The sequence below is a fragment of the Dasypus novemcinctus genome, chromosome 18 (assembly GCF_030445035.2).
Source record: "Dasypus novemcinctus isolate mDasNov1 chromosome 18, mDasNov1.1.hap2, whole genome shotgun sequence".
NCBI classification, from domain to species: Eukaryota; Metazoa; Chordata; class Mammalia; order Cingulata; family Dasypodidae; genus Dasypus; species Dasypus novemcinctus.
Genome location: NC_080690.1, coordinates 87,340,152 through 87,357,923, shown reverse-complemented (window position 1 = coordinate 87,357,923; position 17,772 = coordinate 87,340,152). Strand labels below are relative to the sequence as shown.

At 46.8% G+C, this 17,772-nt stretch overlaps 2 long non-coding RNA genes across 3 annotated transcripts in view; both read right to left on the bottom strand.

The window, feature by feature from the left end:
• The window catches only part of LOC101447920 (uncharacterized), a 30,987-nt gene extending 21,925 nt beyond the window's left edge, over nucleotides 1–9,062 (bottom strand). Inside the window, exon 1 of the long non-coding RNA XR_189242.4 lies at nucleotides 8,801–9,062. This is a non-coding gene — a long non-coding RNA (uncharacterized lncRNA). The remainder of the gene's footprint in view (nucleotides 1–8,800) is intronic.
• A 2,742-nt stretch (nucleotides 9,063–11,804) lies between these two features.
• LOC131274227 (uncharacterized) lies at nucleotides 11,805–15,516 on the bottom strand. Of its 2 annotated transcripts, none has more exons than XR_009181434.1 (2): nucleotides 15,453–15,516; nucleotides 11,805–14,937 (listed from the first exon to the last, which is right to left on the bottom strand). It is a non-coding gene; the product is annotated as an uncharacterized lncRNA (long non-coding RNA). The 2 variants fall into 2 exon arrangements; XR_009181435.1 differs by having other exon boundaries at nucleotides 15,411–15,510.
• Nucleotides 15,517–17,772: the final 2,256 nt, after the last annotated feature.

Here is a 17,772-nt window from a genome sequence, read left to right as displayed (position 1 = left end):
AAAAATGACTCCAGCAGAGGCTTGAAAAGGTGCTTGTGAGCTTCTGCTTCCTCTCCTGGGTCCCTGCCACCACCACAACTGGGCCAGCCTGCTTACAAGGATGAGACAGACACTGAAGAACAGCTGAGTCATCCCAGATGAGGTCATTTCAGACCAGCTAACAGGCAGTGGAACCCGACACCCAACAGAACCCAGCCAAGACCAGCAGAGCCTTCCACCTGCCTACAGCCAACCTCCGCTGAATGCAGCCCAGCTGAGAGATGAGAAGAGCTTCCAGCCAGGGTGCAGACACATGGTTAATAAAGAGTGGTCACTGTTCTGAGGCACTGGGATTGGAGTAGTTTGTTACATGGTATTACTGTGACCATAAATAACTGCTAAAAGATCATGTCATCCTTTTCACTCAATAACACATGCATATATTACCCTATACCAAAAAGCTAATAAAATAGATTATAAATAAAGGAATGAGGGTCATTGATATTGTGGAAGAGTATACTGAAAAGCTATTTATTGGAAGATAAAGGAAGAACTGCCAATTAGCAGAAAGAAAGTATGCAAGGGGAAAAACTCAATAATTAATCTCAGGAAACAAAAGGTCATGGGAGCTTGCCTTCACCTTGTCCCAGTGCCCCGACCCGGTGCCAGTCCATGTGCCTGTTCCTGCCTTCTGCGGTCTGCTCCTGCTGTTTTCCCCCTGCCATGGTCACCACGCAAGTAAAACCTGGGCATTTATAATCTATAACGAGGAACTGTAGTCTGTAAATCAGCCTGCTTTATCACTTTTCAGGTCTTTCTTCTCTACCTGGGGCCTATGATCTGTTATTTTCTCCCATTTCTCTTCCCTCCGTACCTAAATAAATTACTGGCCTATCTCACCTGACATGCTCTTGAAATTCATTTCTGCAGCATAGTCAAGAACCTAGACAAAACCAGTAACATATTTAATGAGCCACACCAGGAGCTTATTGATCTCCCCAATTCTCCATAGCCTGTGCAATCAGGACATTGGGTGTACTGGAAACAGCATCTTTAATAACATGGACTTGAGCCCTGGTGGAAAGGTCCCTTCAAGTCCTCCTTACCACCCCCACTGCCGCAAAGCTTCAAGGAATCCTGGATTCACTTAGCGCACCTAAAGCCAGTTCCGTCACCCCAGTGGATCACTGAAAGCATGGGAGACCCCACCCTGCAAAGAATGAATAGTTCTGCCCCAAGAGCAAGAAGGACCTCACAGTCCCCCTAGGGACTCATTAACTCTGTTACAATCTCTTTGCTTGCAGTTGACTCCACTGCCTTTCTCTAGATGGTAGCAAGTATTGTCTTCCCTAGCCCCATTGTCTAATTAAAATGACCCCTACCTCTTCTCTTCTGTTTATTCCCTCAGGAATCAGAGTCTTCTGTATCCCCTCAGGTTTTGTCTGCCTTTGCAATACCACTCCAGGGCTTGTGGCATCACCCAGAGCTGGTGGGCAAAGCACAGCTGGTTTGGTAAGACTCCAACTTCCATCCTTTAAACTTTACCACTCCCACTCAAAATAAAAGGGCTATCAGTTTAATTCTTGCTGATATAGGGCTTGGACTTGGACTTTTAGCCCTCTACATAGGTTTCAGATACCAAGAACATGTCATCTGCAACCTCAGTGCCACCCTTGAAGACAAAGCTCAAGAAACCTGCAAGGACTAAATACCTGTCTCAATTCCCTCACAGCCGTAACTGTGGACAACTCATCAGCTTTATATATATATATATATATATATATATATATGCATGTATGTATATATGTATATATACATGTGTGTATATATATAAAAATGTATTTATCTACCCCCCCAATCTGCTCTCTGTGTCCGTGTTCTTGTGTCTGCTTGTATTTTCATTGGGTGGCTCCAGGAACTGATCCTGGGACCTTCCCGAGTAGGAGAGAGGTAATCATTCTCTTCCATCACCTCAGCTCCCTGGCTTTTTGCCTCTCCTCTGTGTCTTTCTCTTGCATCGTCTTGCTGCATCAGCTTTCCATGTTGGACAGCACTCCTGCAAGGGGCAGCACCCGACATGGGCCGGCACTCCGCGTAGGCCAGCTTGCCTTCACCATGGGGCCCTGGGTATCGAGCCCTGGACCTCCTGTGTGGTGGATGGGAGCCCAATTGCTTGAGCCACATGCACTTCCCCCAGTTAGCTTTATTTATTTATTTATTTTTAAGATTTATTTTATTTATTTCCCCTTTCCCCCATTGTCTGCTCTCATGTCCATTCACTGTGTGTTCTTCTGTGTCCGCTTGCGTTCTTGGCAGCACTGGGAATCTGGGTCTCTGTTTGTTGCATCATCTTGCCGTGACAGCTGTGTGTGTGCAGCGCCACTCCTGGGCGGGCTGTGCTTTTTTTGCACAGGGCAGCTCTCCTTGCAGGATGCCCTCCTTGCATGTGGAACTCCCCTACAAAGGGGACACCCCTGCATGGCAGGGCAATCCTTGCATGCAGCAGTACTGCACATGGGCCAGCTCACCACATGGGCCAGAAGGCCCTGGGTTCAAACCCTGGACCTCCTATATGGTAGGAGGATGCTCTATCAGTTGAACCACATCTGCTTTCCCAGATTTTAGTTTTAGATTACCTATTGGTGGAGGGAGGCATCTGTGCTGTTGCCAGCATATCCTGTTGTACTTGGATCAACGTCACTGGATAAGCTAAGACTGACATCCAGGAAATCCTCAAGCAAGCCAAATGGCTTCACAGCAAAAACCAGCAACCAAGAGACATATGGGAATCAATTAAGGGGTTTCTGCCTAACACCTCTGGGTTGTATTCCCTAGTCTAGCTGCTGATCATGCTGAGGCCAGCCAGTAGATTAGGAATCAATAGGTGAATCTGGAAACTGGCAGGAAGCCCACGTGGTCTCAAATACCCCACAAGATGGCTGCTGGAAGAATCTTCAAGAACCCCCATTCAGAATGAGATTTCCTCTGGAATAAAAGAGAAGGCCCCAGATATTCTCCAGGGGTCTTATCATTGGACCCGCCCAGGAGATTGAGAAGTGGGGTAATCAATCAAAACAGCAAACAACTGGGAATCTTCCCATACATTAATTAATGGTTTAAAAAGCAAGCACAAAAGCCAAAAACAGCCCTATTCTCATCTTTCTCTCTCCATACCTGGATCAGCACACAAGTAAACCTGGGGATTTGTATTCTATAATGGAGAACTGTACTCTGTAGAGCAGCCCTCCTTATCTCTTTTTAGCCCCTTCCTCTCTACCTGGGACCCATAATCTGTTTTCTCACATTTCTCTTCGCTCCCTTCCTTTATAGATTACTGGCCTAACTAAACTGGCACTCAAAATTCATTTTTTGTAGCTTAGTCAAGAAGCTAGAGAAAATCTTGCAATTATGCTAATCATTCTCCTCCTCCTCAGACCTGTTTTCATCTGCATCATCACCAACTTCGTTGCACAGTGCCTCAAAGCCACCAAACTTTCTCTATCCCTTGCAGCTTTACAGTATCAGTCTGTGGGAGGGGATATAGTTCAGTGGTTGAGTGCCTGCTTCCCACATACAAGATCCCAGGTTCAGTCCTTGGTACCTCCTTTAAAAAAATTAGAGTAGGGAAGAGAGTGTGGCTTAAGCAGTTGGGCTCCCGCCTGCCATGTGGGAGATCTGTGGATCAGTTCCCAGTGCCTCCTAAAGAAGACAGCGAGCTGGCCCAACAGGCAGGCACAGCAAGCTGACACAAGAGACACAAGAGGAAAAACATAATGAGAGACACACAATGCAGGGAATGGAGGTTCCTGGTGCCTCCTAAAGAAAAAACAGTGAGTTGGCACAGCAAGATGACACACCAAGAGACACACACAAAAAAAACAGAATGAGAGGCACGGCAAAGCAGGGAGTGGAGGTTGCTCGAGTGATTAGGTGCCTCTCTCCCTCATTGGAGGTCCTGGGTTTGGTTCCCAGTGCCTCCTAAAGAAACAAGGAAGATGAATGGACACAGCAAGTGCAAACGACAGGGGGAGAGAGGGGGAAAAATAAAGAAAGAAAATAAATCCTAGATAACTTTATTTTTTTACTCTATAGAGCCCCAAATTAGTCATACATGGTCTTCACGGAGTCAAAGGACTCCCTCGACAAAAAGGAGAGAATGTGAAATTAAAATAATCAATGATTTTACTAATCATCTTGATTTGTTTGAGCATCCATTTTATCCAGGAGATTATAATGAAGAAACAGAGATTAACTGAAGCAGGCTGACATACCAATAATCCTTTGTGGGGCTGATGAAAACCCCTACCTCAGCCTGGGAGGAAGAACTGTAACAAAGAGTTAAAGCTGACACCAGCAAAGTCTGCTAAACTTCACCAAATGGCCACAATCTTACATGCACACCCTGCACCCTGCTTGCTAACGGAAGAACAGGGCCTCAAGGACACCCTGCCCAAAGAGCCCTGTAGCCCCATAGTGACCTTAAATCATGTCCCCATTCCCCCACACCTGCCCTTTGTTTCAAACGGTCATTTATATTGATCCTCCAGCTTACCCTTTGAGCAGAAAATTTTTTGGTGCTGTTCCTGGATTATTACAACTTTAGCTCAGTAAACTTGCTGTGTATCCCCCCTCCCCCATTAATAAAAAAAGGGTCATGGGAGCTACTGTGGGCACAGTGGAGGGGGACTTCCCAGTTTATTCTGTAAAGTGTGCTTTGATTCAGTCTAACAGGGATAATGTATTCAGATATTATGTAGGTGTATTAGTCAGCATCCTCTAGGGAAACAGAACCAGAGATATCTGAAAATATTATGAAATTTAATAAAATAGGCTCACACAACTGTGGGGGATGCACAAATCCAAAATTCATAAGGCAGACTGCAAGCTGGGAACTCCAGTGAAGCTTTTTGATTAATTTCCCAGGAGATGCTGGTTGGTTGGCTGAAGTATAGAAGAAATCTCTTTTCTGGCTGCTGAAATCATTACTACCTTTTTTTTAATATTTACTCTATTTACCCTCCCCCCCATTGTTTGCAGTCACTGTCTACTCTCTGTGTCCATTTGCTGTGTGCTCTCTGTGTGTTGCTCATCTTTTCTTTAGGAGGCACCGGGAACTGAACCTGGGACCTCCCACGTGGAAGAGAGGTGCTCAATCATCTGAGCCACCTCAGCTCCCTGGTTTGTTGTCTCTCATTGTCTTTCCTCTGTGTCTCTTCTGTTGTGTCATCTAGTTGTGTGAGCTTGCCGCGCCAGCTTGCCTTCTCCAGGAGGCACTGGGAACCAAACCTGGAACCTCCCATGTGGTAGGTGGAAGCCCAATCACTTGAGCCACATCTGCTTCCTATCACTTTACCTTTTAAAGTCTTCAACTGATTGGATGAAATGTCTCTCATTGCTGAAGGCAATCTCCTCAGTTGATTGTAGATGTAATCAGCTATAGATGCAATCAACTTACTGATGATTTAAGTCCACAAAATATTATCACAGTAACAGGCCAGTGCTTGTTAGACAAAACAACTGGGTACCATTAAGGGGCTGAGTTGACACATGAACCTAACCATCACATTGGGTAAATTTTTAAAATAGGAAAGGATGGAAGGATGGAAGGGAGGAGGGAGGGAGGTAAGAGGTTCAGTTTCTGGCATCTCCTAAAAAGACGAGCAAACAAAGAGAGCACACAGCAAATGGACACAGAGAACAGAAGGCAAATGCAAACAATGTACAAATAAAATAAATCTTAAAAAAAAAAAAATACAGCATAGCAAAAGGCTCACTCTAACTACACCCTGGGAAATGAGATGAAGGGGATCTGGGCTGGGGCCAGGTATTGCACAGGACATGGAAGTGGCAGGTCTAAGAACTGGAAAAGTGTGTACAGGGACAGAAGGGCAAGCAGGCAATGCTCCCCACAGGATTCTGGCCAAGGAGATGAGTGAATGAATGGAGGATATCTTTACTTCTCTGCTAGGATAGGGAACTCAACCAGGGGGTCTTGTCAGACATTCAGGAGAAGGCAGCTGGTCAGTGGGAAGAGATGGCAAGTTTGACAGCCTCTAGCAAACTCTGGAATGTACATCCAGATGTCACTGGCATCCAGGGGGTGAGAGAAGCCACAGAGTGGATGAGCAAGCTGGGGAGAGTGGAAAGCAAGGAAAAAAGGACCAAGATAATCCCCTTGATGGACACCTACATTTATGAACTAGGACAAGGGAGAGGGCCTCCGAACACACAACAAGCAGTGGCCAGAAAGGCCAGCGAAGCCAAAAAAATCATAAAGGCCCAGGGAAAGGGTGAACTGCCCTGTTTCCCTGCACCCCACAATAGAAAATGGGTGACTACCCAGATCTCCTGTACCCAAGATGACTGTGCCAGTCTTGGTAATGAATCCATACCTTCATGCAACGAAAAATGTTTATCACTGACAATTAAGGTCAACAGTTTTTTCTTCCTCTGATCTAAATTTAAATCTTACCCACCCCAATATCAATAATGATTCTACTGTTGGAAATTATGTTAATTGCCATTTCCTTTCTCTTGTATTCTTTGCGGCAATTCACTCCAAAAAGTAGACTATAAAAAAGTAAGATTCAAAGGGTCAAAAAAGGGCAATGAATTGGGTCTTTAGTTTCATCCCGAAAATGCCAAAATCTGAAGTTATGAGCCAAAGACCTGTGAATGCAGCCCCTTCTCCCTCCTGCTGGTTCCATCCTTTATACTCACTCCTCCCTGCCTACATTTCTCAGAATCTAACACTCTCTCCTCCTCCTCTACCCAGGAGATTTGGAGTCCTCCTTGATTCATCCCTTCAACTACTGTCCTGGGAGCACCTTGGCCGCCTACCCTGGGGTTCTTTCCTGAACTGCTCAGACCCGCAATTTCAGGTAATCCCCTGGGGCACTGAGCAGCCATGTTAGAGGAACAACAGTATCACCAAGACTGGGACCACCGGAAAACACAGGTCTGGCTAACACTTAGCAGCCAATCCAATAAAAATTCTAAGGAAAATGGAAATAGGACTCTATAAAGTTAGCCAGAAGTTACCAAAAACCAAGAACAAACATCTCATTGTGAATATACTCACTTAAATTTAGGCACTGAGACGATGCCACTGTCAAAATTACCCAATTGCATTACTATGGAAATTATAGAAAAAGAATAAAAAATGAGCAAATAAACAAAAACATATAAACAAATAATCCACTTAAACATAGGAAAAGTAGAAAATTTTACTTGTTGGTAATAAAAGTATAACAAATTATAATATTATAGCCCAAAAGTGGAAACAGCTCAAATGTCCATCAGCTGATGGACAGATAAAAAGAGGTATAACCATATATTGGAATACTAGTCATAAAAAAGAACGAATTTCTGATACATGCTACAAACTTGGGTGAAACTTGAAAACATTATGCTTAGTGAAAGAAGCCAGATACAAAAGGACAAATATTGTATGATCCCCTTTATATGAAATATCCAGCACAAGCAGATCCATAGAGACATAAAGTAGATTAGTGTTTGCCAGGGGCTCTGGGCAGAGGGGAATGGGGAATGACTGTTTCATGGTCCGGCCTTTCTTTCTGGGGTAATGAAAATGTGCTAAAATTGACTGTGATGATGGCTGTACAACTCTAGGAATATATTATAACCTATTGAACTGTACAGTTTAAATAGATGAATTGCATCTCAATAAAAATGTTAACCAAAAACCAAAACAAATTAATTACGCTGCTAAAAAAAAAAAAAAGTAAATAGGTCTCCTAAAATTAATACAATTCCATAAGGTGGAAAGACTAAATAAATATACAAATACTAATAGTTTTTCTCTATATGCTTAATAATGGAGAATTGAACACAAAGAAATGCATAAATATTGAAGATATCATAAAACACTAAGGAACACATCTAACAAGAAAGGCTCAGGACCTACAATATATTACTTAAAGACAGAATGGAGACCTGACCCAAAGTGAGGTGGTGAAGTCTCTTGCCCACACATTTCCACCTGAGCCTTACATTGTGCAAGCAACGCAGTTCTTCTCTCAGGATATTATAAACGGGTAATGCAAATCACAAAGAAATGCACAGGTATAACTGCACTTTTGTAAGAAAGAGTAGGAAAAGCTGCTGGGGGATTATAAAAAAACAGCACCAAAGTCGTGTACAGGTACATTCGTGACCCCTTAGGATTGAGCAAGTGTGGCAGAGGCCAGCAGATTGTTAATACTGGGAACATGTGGCAAGAGCAAAGAGAAGGGGACGAAAGACAATCGCAAAATAGAAAAACTCCATAAACAAGGTGAACGTGACAAACATAAAATTCTAACTTTGCTTTTAATATTAAAAAGGTAGGGGGAAGAGTCTGCATAGAGTGAGGAGCGTGGCTTTTTAACTTCAATGAGTGATTTCAACTGTCAAACGTTGATTTAGGTCCCAACGGACTGTGGTCCAGGTGTTTGTTTTGTTTGTTTGTTTTGAGGTACCGGGCCGCGACTGAACCCGGAGCCTCGTATGTGAGAAGCCGGAGCTCAACCACTGAGCTACACCGGTTCTCCGAGCTGGTATTTTCGTTTGTTTCTTTGTTCGTTTTAGTTGTTAGGAGGTACCAGGGATCGAACCCCGACCTCTTATATGGGAAGAAGGCGCTCAATCACTTGAGGTACATCCGCTGCCTGTGGCCCAGTTTTTATCTCAGGTTTCTAGCCTAGGATAAACTGGAAAAGGGTAACAAAGGAGGGCTTCGGCATCGCTCTGCAAGGCTCCCTCCGGCGCTGCGGGGCAGCTGTTCGCGCCACGCTCTGCCTGGCGCCGGCCGCCCACTCACCGCAGCCGCGTCGTCGAGGACCCCGCGGCTTCCATCGCAGTCGCCTGCTGCCCGGCGGTGGTCCAAGAGCCCCGAAGACGGAGAAGAGTGAGCACAAGCCCCGCAGAGCCGACAAGGCAGCGACCTCCGCTGACCCCGGCCGCAGGCCCAATAGCGACGCGACTGAGGCGGTTCGCCGGAAGTGCGTCACAGCGCGACCAGAACTACAATTCCCAGTAGTCCCCGCGCCGGGGCCCCATGGTGGCCTGGTTCTGGCCGCTGAGCGGCGTTGGCGAGCCCGCGCTGGGCCGAAGCTCTCCTGGCGGCCCGCGCCCGGGTGCTGTCCCCGTGCGAGGGTGTCCGGGCACCCGGGAACGGGGCGGGCGGCTCGTGCTTTTCTGGAGAGGCCCGGTCCGCGATCCGGCCGCCGGGACACAGCTGACCTCCCGTTCTAGGCCGCCTGGCGAATTCTGCAGCCTGATTCATGATTTGTGCCCCTGACTTGTTCAGTTTATTCCTTTTTATTGATCTACACTGGGAATATAAACGGAGTCATTTTCTCCCGTTGAGTGCTCAAGTGTTTGTTTTGTTTTGAATTTATATACTGGAGAACTGTGAGCTTAATTTTCTTATCTCTCTTTTTCTTTTTCCTTTTATTTTTATTTATTTTTTAAATTCATCTTTTAAAATATTACATTCAAAAAATATGAGGTCCCATGTACCCCCCACCTCCCTCACCCCACTACTCCCCCCATAGCAACATTCTCCTCCATCATGACACATTCAATGCATTGGTGAATACATCTCTGAGCATCGCTGCACCTCATGGTTTATCTGTCTCCTGCTGACCTCCTTTTTCATTCTCTTGGTTTAAACGAGGACAGAGTCATCATCTACAAATTACATTTTTAACTTGTTTTTCTACTTTGAGATTCACTGCCTTGGCTACATTTCTCAAAATATCGAAATGAGTGAGTGTGCTCACACAGTGATGTTGCCGTGAATCTCTTCCCCCACCCCACCCCCATCTAGCTTCAGGTCCCTTTCTCATTCATGAAGAAAAAGCATTTAGAAACCTGTAAGTCATGGAAAGCAGTTGTGGCTCAACTGAGTATCTGCCTACCATATGGAGGCCCCAGGGTTCTATACCCAAGGCCTCCTGACCCATGTGGTGAGCTGGTTCACGTGCAGTGCTGCCATGCACAAGGAATGCTGTACCATGCAGGGATGTCCCCCGCACAGAGGAGTGCCATGCGCAAGGAGTGCACCCCGCAAGGAGAGCCGCCCCACGTGGAAAAGGCAAAGGCGCGGCCCACCCAGGAGTGGCACTGCACACATGGAGAGCTGACACAGCAAGATGATGCAACAACACAGCAAGATGATGCAACAACAAAAAGTGACAGAGTTTCCCGGTCCTGTATGACAAGAAAGCAAGCGGACACATAAGAACACACAATGAATGGATACAGAGCAGACAAGGGGCTGGGGGGGTGGGGGTGGGGAGGGAATAAATAAGTCTTTAAAAAAAAAACCCTGGCGGCGGACTTGGCCCAGTGGTTAGGGAGTCCGTCTACCACATGGGAGGTCTGTGGTTCAAACCCTGGGCCTCCTTGACCTGTGTGGAGCTGGCTCATGCGCAGTGCTGATGCACGCAAGGAGTGCCCTGCCACGCAGTGGTGTCCCCCACGTAGGGGAGCCCCACGTGCAAGGAGTGCGCCCTGTAAGGAGATCTTCCCAGCACGAAAGAAAGTGCAGCCTGCCCAGGAATGGTGCCGCACACACCGAGAGCTGACACAAGGTGATGAAACAAAAAGAAACACAGATTCCTGTGCCACTGACAACAGAAGCGGACAAAGAAGATGCAAATAGACACAGAGAACAGACCACCCGGGGTGGGGGGAGGGAAGGGGAGAGAAATAAATAAATAAATCTTAAAAAACAAAACAAAACTAAGTCTGATCCAAATCCTTCTTTGAAACAGGAAACAGGGACTTTAGCAATCCAAATGAGCACCTGATGCCTTGACTTTGGGACATTCAGGGCAGAACCCAGAAACCTCCATATCAGAGTAAGAAACCATGATACTGCTGAATATTATGGCAGCTAATGTTTTAATCTATCTTTGTACCTTTATACACACACATTTTCACTGAATCCTTCTATTTTCTGTAGAGGAACCTACCCTCAACTGTCACCCTTCATCTGGTGACCCTTGATTCTCCCTTTCCAAAGAGTGAACTCCAGGCCACTGATGGAAGAGGACAATTGGTCAGCTAGCTGTATAGGAGTTGGGAGGGGTTTTGAAGATCTAACCTCCAACAGACTTTCTGTTGAACTTCTACATTCACCCTCTAATTAGGGTACCCTGTACTTCTGATTCCTGAGCGTTCGGGGGCACTGCACGGCAGGTGAGGCTGCCTTCCAGCTTTCTCCTCCACTAATTCCCTTTTCAGCCTCTTGAGGCTTCTGCTGGTTATCAGTGGTTCACCTGTTTTCTGACTGTTGCCATTTTCACTTCACAGTTCCTTTGCCCTTATACACTTATGCCTCTTGAGAAAAACACTTTTGTCACACTAGCAAAGTTCCCAGAGGAACAAAGGCAAGTAGACCTTGCACCTGATGCCCAATGTTCTGCACTCCACAACTGCTCATCTTCCTTTCTTCACTCCCTCTCATCCCTGGGATTACCTCCCCTGCCCGCCCCCCACCCCAACCATGAGTAGAGCAGGCTGTATTCCCAAGCCTAGGTGGATGGCATTTTGAAAACTGTAGTGTTGTCATCTCTGCCTCAATGACATATGTGGGTTCATCCTGGACTCTCAATACTCAGAAGATCACTACTCTGAAATCTCCAGTGGCAGCATCTGTGCAGTGAGCACTACTTCCCTTTCATCCAACTATCTCATGCCCTCAATCTACTCCAGCTCCTGCTCCTCCAGGTCTCCATGGGGTAAGTGGTTAGGGCCATCCCAGTGATTGTGGCCTTTATTAGTTTCCTCTAACTTCTGTAACAAATTACAACACATTTCATGGCTTAAAACACAAATTTATTATCTTACAGTTCTGGAGATCAGAAGTCTGAAATGTATCTCACTGGGCTAAAGTCAGTGTTGGTGGGGCTGCGTCCCTTCTGAAGGTTCTAAGGGACAATCTGTTTCCTTGTCTTTTTCTGCTTCTAGAAGCTGCTGGTATTCCTTGGCTTGTGGCCCTCTTTCTCCATCTTTAAAGCCAGTCACATCTCTTTCTGAGTACAACTGGGAAAGGTGCTTTTTTTTAAAACCGATTGGTTGATTAATTTTTAAAACATGCTCTTTATTTTTTTTAAGATCTATTTTATTTTTTACTTATCCCACCCCCTTTGCCGCCTGTACTTGCTGACTGCTGTGCCCATTTGCTGCATGTTCTTCTGTGTCTGCTTCTCTTCTCGTCTTCTCTTGAGGAGCCCCAGAACAGAACCCAGAATGCCCCATGTGGTAGACGGGGACACAACCACTTGAGCCACATCTGCTTCCCAGTGCTTTGCTTTTAAGAATGCATTTGATTAAACTGAGCCCACCATGTGAAGTAACATATTCCACAGGCTCTGGGGATTAGGACACAAACGTATTTGAGAGCCCATTATTCTGCCTACTGAAATATATACATAAATACACACCCATAATATAAATAAGATGCCTGGAAAGATCTCCAAGGCATTTATAGGAATTACCTTAGAAAGGAAAGGGGAATTGATACATAATAATTTTCACCTTGTACTCTTTATACTTCTGTATTCCTTGAAATTTTACAGTAAGAATATATTAATTATATTCTTCTGTCATTAACATGCTAATAAGCAGGGGGGAAAGGGAGGGGTATTAGTGTAAGGAGGCAGCTGAAAGGCAGGAGGTGGTCATGGGTAGAGGAGGATGCATGTACAAGAATCACAATTCAGCAGAGTACTCTGGGCAGCTATTGCTTTGTATCAAATCCCACCAACACTTAGCAGTGTAAAACAATCACCATATTCATATTATCCCATATCTGAGGGTCAGAAATTTGGACAGGGCCCAGCAGGGATGGCTCGTCTCTGTTCCTTGATGTCTGGGGTCTGGATGGGGGCAACTGACCAGCTGGAGGCTCCCTTTGGAGAGTTTCCTCACTCCATGACTGATATCTGAAGGCTCAGCTGGATTGGATGCCTGCTGAGTAAAGAGGTTTAGTGTGATTGGATTTCTTCCAAGGCAGCTCAGAGTTCCCAGAACAAGTGTTTCAGCAAGTAAGATTGAGCTGAGTCAATCATATGACCTCACCTTGGAAGTCATATGGCATGACTTCTGCAGATGCCACTGGCTGAAGCAGTCACAAGTCCACCATTCTAGAGAGACAGGACAGGGCCCCACCTCTTAGTGGGAGGACTGGCAAAGAATTTGTGACCATGTTTGAGATGACCGTAGATGGGAAAGCGGTCAGCCCATTTCCTCCTGTGACTGTTTTCGAGGAGCAAATCAATGTGACACTCTAGAATAGAGTGATTTCATTTGAGGACCCAGCCGTGGCTTTCATCCAGAAGGGGGCTGTTGAACCCTGCTCAGAGGACCATAGATGACATGATGCCGGAGACCCACCAGGAGGCCACCAGGAGGCCCAAGTGAATGTACATCTATATCTGCATGACATGAAGAAGCTCCGTGGTCCATAGTCTCCCTCTGTCCTGGGAAATCTGTGCAGTGGAAGGCAATGGCTTCCCCTGGTCACCCAGGCTCTGCCAAGCTAGCTTCAAGGGGCTTGATAAGGACAGAATTTGGGGTGACCCCTTCCGAGACCAGTCCTTCAGAACCCCACGTCTTTTCCCCTAGCTGAGACTCCAGCTTCCCAGCTGAATTTAATCATATAGCTGGAGGGGGAGAGCCATGATGGAGGTGCAAGGATGTCTCCAAGGCATTGATCCAAGTGAGGGGCAAGATGCAGTCACTGCAGGAAGCCACCCCTTGTCAGTAAGGAGGCAGCTCCTTGGCCAAGGTGGGCTGCAGACTCTACTGGAAGGACCCTTGTTCTACAAAGAGGTGTTATCATCACCTTCCTCATTACTAGGTTTTCTCCCTGTCCTCACACACTTATCTGTGGCTTAGAGAAGAGCAACCACTTCCTTGAAATCTGGTTTATCACAAATTGGCTCCTGGCCTCATCCATTCCCTCCTTGTCCAAATTGTTTCCTTTCTCTCCCTTTCAGCATAAAGTGCATCTACCTAGACAAACATGGATTAAAAGCTACAGAAAAATGTTTGAGAAAATGAAATACACTCAGCGACTGCATTACAAGGCCAGAGAAAGTCACTCTGAGGTGAATGGAAGAGTTCCTACTTAAAGCAGGATGAGTTAATCCAGGATTTGAATAGAATTAGCTTCTAGTACCCATCTTTTCATTTCTGTACAATTCATATCAGTTACACCTACCATTACTCACATAAATTTGCAGTCAGCACTCAGCACGTGTTTGATTATCTGGGTGACTGTCACAGGTAGAATGGCCTCCAAAGATGTCCATGTCCTAAATCCTGTGCTAAATTGACAATCTTTTTCTTTATTACTTCAGGGTTTGGGATCTTCCTTACGGAGAGAGATATTTCCATGACAAGGTTGTAAAAACTATTTTGTCTTCTTTTATTATTTAATTCCTGTGTTCCTTCTTTAAGCTACCAAAAACTTAAATTTCTATATGGAGTCTGATATAATTTCACTCTAGACAGCTATAGTTTCCCAGCACCATTTCCTAAATAGTCTCTTTTCTAGATTTGGAATGGCCACTATATGCAGAGTGCTATTGCATTGACAGAGCCACTGGAAGTTTCTCATGTGCCTTCAAGTTTCTGTTCAGAGTACCTCCTCAAGGCTGTACCCGAGCACCGCCTTCCCCGCCCTCCTGCCAAAATTAAATGCAGCATTGGATCTACATTCGATCCTTTGGCAATCACACACAGCTCCCCAGATCTCTACTACACCAGTGCGGTGAGTGAGCAAAGAAGCAGGAAAGGCAGGCAGGACTTCCTGGGTTATTGTGAGTCCAGCGGCCGGACAGCGGAGACAGGACACTCGCGGTCACTCAACCTGTAGTTCAAGGGTAAGGTAGGCCCCTGCCTCACTGGCACTTCCCGCTTCCTCCGGGCTTTCTACTGGGCCTACGAGAGAAGGGGGCGTGGAACGGCCTGGATGGGGAATCCTGAGAGGCCCGTCCTGCCTGCAGTCCCCAGACTAACCCGCCCCAGCGGTCCCAGACCCGCGAGGCTCCCGGGACCAAGCATTAGCCCTACCCCCATCTCCCAGCCCGAGATCGCCCCCTCACCGCGGAGACCCAGCTCAGTCCCAGACACCATCACCACCCGGGACCAGGACCCCTAGGTTAATCTGAGGACACCCCAAACCCCGGAGTGGAGAGCCCAGGCTCAGGTGAGACCGCCAGTCCGATCGGGACCCCCAGCTCAGCCCGAGAGCCCCGGCCGCCCCGGCCGTCCCGGCCGCCCCGGCCGCTACTTCGTCGTGGAGACCACAGCCTAGAACCCGTCCCTGCTCGGGAATCCCCGGATGGGACCTTCGCCCGCCCCACAAACGATCTACCCGCCGCCCCGGCGCGTAGAATAGCCCCTCTCCACACCAGGGAGCGCGGCCCGGACCAAACCCAGCCCTGGGGCCTCACCACACCGCCTCGGGCCGCTGCTGAGCCGACCCTGGGCCGACCCGGCCGGGCGCGCGCCGGGGGCGGGCCCAGCGCTGATTGGGCCGGCGAGGCAGCCGCTGGCAGAGCGGCGCGCTGATTGGCCAGCCTGGCCAGCCCCGAGGCCTGCTGGGGACTGGAGTCCGCCGTGGCTCTCCGGTGGCCCTTCGAGAGAAAGTGGGGCCGCGGGGGGCGCGACTCCAGCATTTAGCCCCTCGGCAAACGCCCCCACTCACCACCCTTGCTGGGACCGTCATATTCCCCGACCCGGGCCATCCCCTCCCCGCGAAACCCGGCCACTCTCCCCCGCCCACATACCCCGTGGGCCAGCGATCAGAGACCTTGGAACCATCATTACCCCGCCCTCGGCCCGCGATTTGAGAAGCAGTGTGCACTATAAACCACCCGAAGGAGCTGGAGAACCAGGATTGGTAACCCCATCAACAAGCCACTCAGAGGGCCGTTAAACCTATGGAACCTTCCTGGGGGAACGGGTGCGGGAGGAAACGATTCATGGCCTGCTGAAGGCTCACAGCACGGGTCCTGAGTTGTAACATCTTGGGGGAATTACAAATACTTAAAATGTGTGTGATTTATGCTTTGAGAAAATATTTTGAAGCCAAATATTTAAAGAGGAAGTACCTGTGATTTTTTTTTAAGTCAAATTACTTTTGTGTTTCTGTATTCAGAAGAAAAATACATGAAGTTTAGAAACGTTATAAAATTCTCTTTTAACTGGAAACCCGAGAGAGCTTAGTAAACAGAAATCATAGAATTTGTTCAGCTGGTTGGATCCAAGATAAATAAAAAATAATTTCTGTAGCAAAAATTAGCCATGTATGGACAAAGAAAAAAATTTTGACTTTTGAATCCTCAGTAAATGATAAAGTTACACTTGAACAAATAAGTGAATTTACCACAATCAGTCCAGTTCCTTTGGACTGGTGAAATGGACCTGTAGAAACTGGTCCTTGGAGGCATAAACCCTTAAGATCATGGACCTCAAGTAAGGGGCAGAGCCAGGTTCAAAGCCTGAGTCTGAACTGGGGTCCAGTGATTCAGCCTCCATGCATGCTGCATCTCTCTAATGGACTCCTATATGGGATGAACCGGTGGGGGCCACAATATTTAAAGCTTGAAGAGTGGGCCTAACAGTAGACTTTCATGATCCGAGACAGCTCCCACTCTTTCTCCTGCCTTCCTGACTCTGCTACCTCCCATTTCAAGAGTCAGAGACTAACTCCTCTCCCCTTAAATCTGGGCTGGCCTTAGTGTCCGACTGGTGAACGCACAGTATGTGGCAAGAGTGATATTGCACAACTTGAGGTAGTTAAAAAAAAAAAAAAGACCATGCCATTCCCACCCAGTCTTGGAATCCTGGCTTCTGGATAGTTCTTGAAACCCAGCCACTATGCTGTGAAAAGATACATGGAGGGGCCTGTTTGACAGTCTCAACTGGGCCCAGTCTTGGAACAACCTTGACCCAGGTGCCAGCCACATGATGAAGAGGCCAGCTTGGAATGGACCCTCTGGCTCCAGCTATTCCAATTCAGCCATTCAAGCCTTCTAGCTGAAGTACAAGACATCGTGGAGCAGAGACAAACCATCTTTCAGACAGTGCCCTATTGGAATTTCTCACCCACAGAATATGGCACCATAAGAAATGGCTGTTGTTTTCTACCACTAACTTTTGGGGCTGCTTTTTACATAGCAGGGATAATGGAAACATCCAGATGAACCATATTCCTTACATTCCCTAAACTGGTATTATACTTTCTAGTCCTAATTTTAAACTTTCCCATGTTCTAGAATGTTCTCCCCATCCCCTGCCTCCCAGATACCTCAATTCCCCAGACCCAGTTCAAATCATTACCTCAGTTCCTGCAGCCATAGCCACAGCTTTGGACTGGCGGCCTCTTGGTTTGAGATCTGGAAATGAGGTTACTGAGTACCAATCCTACTTCTTGGTCATTCTCTCTTTTTTTTTTAACAAAACATAAGTAAACTTTAATAAGTAAAAAGTATGACACTCTTCTCCCTTAAGACAGCTAGTTCATCCTTTAAAATAAGAGGGACATCAGAATGCTTTTACTTCTGTCACAAAATGCAAGTAGCCAGGCAGATTTAGGTGAATAAAGCTGTGTGTGCAAAATTTTAAGCACACAATGGACTACTAGGCCAGAAAAGTATTTTAAACCAGAACAGTTCACGGTCCTCATATGACATTGAGGAAAATATTTACCCCAGTGAGCAACCTTGTGTTGCTTAACTCGGTGGTGGGCACTTGGCCAGGGGGGGTTCC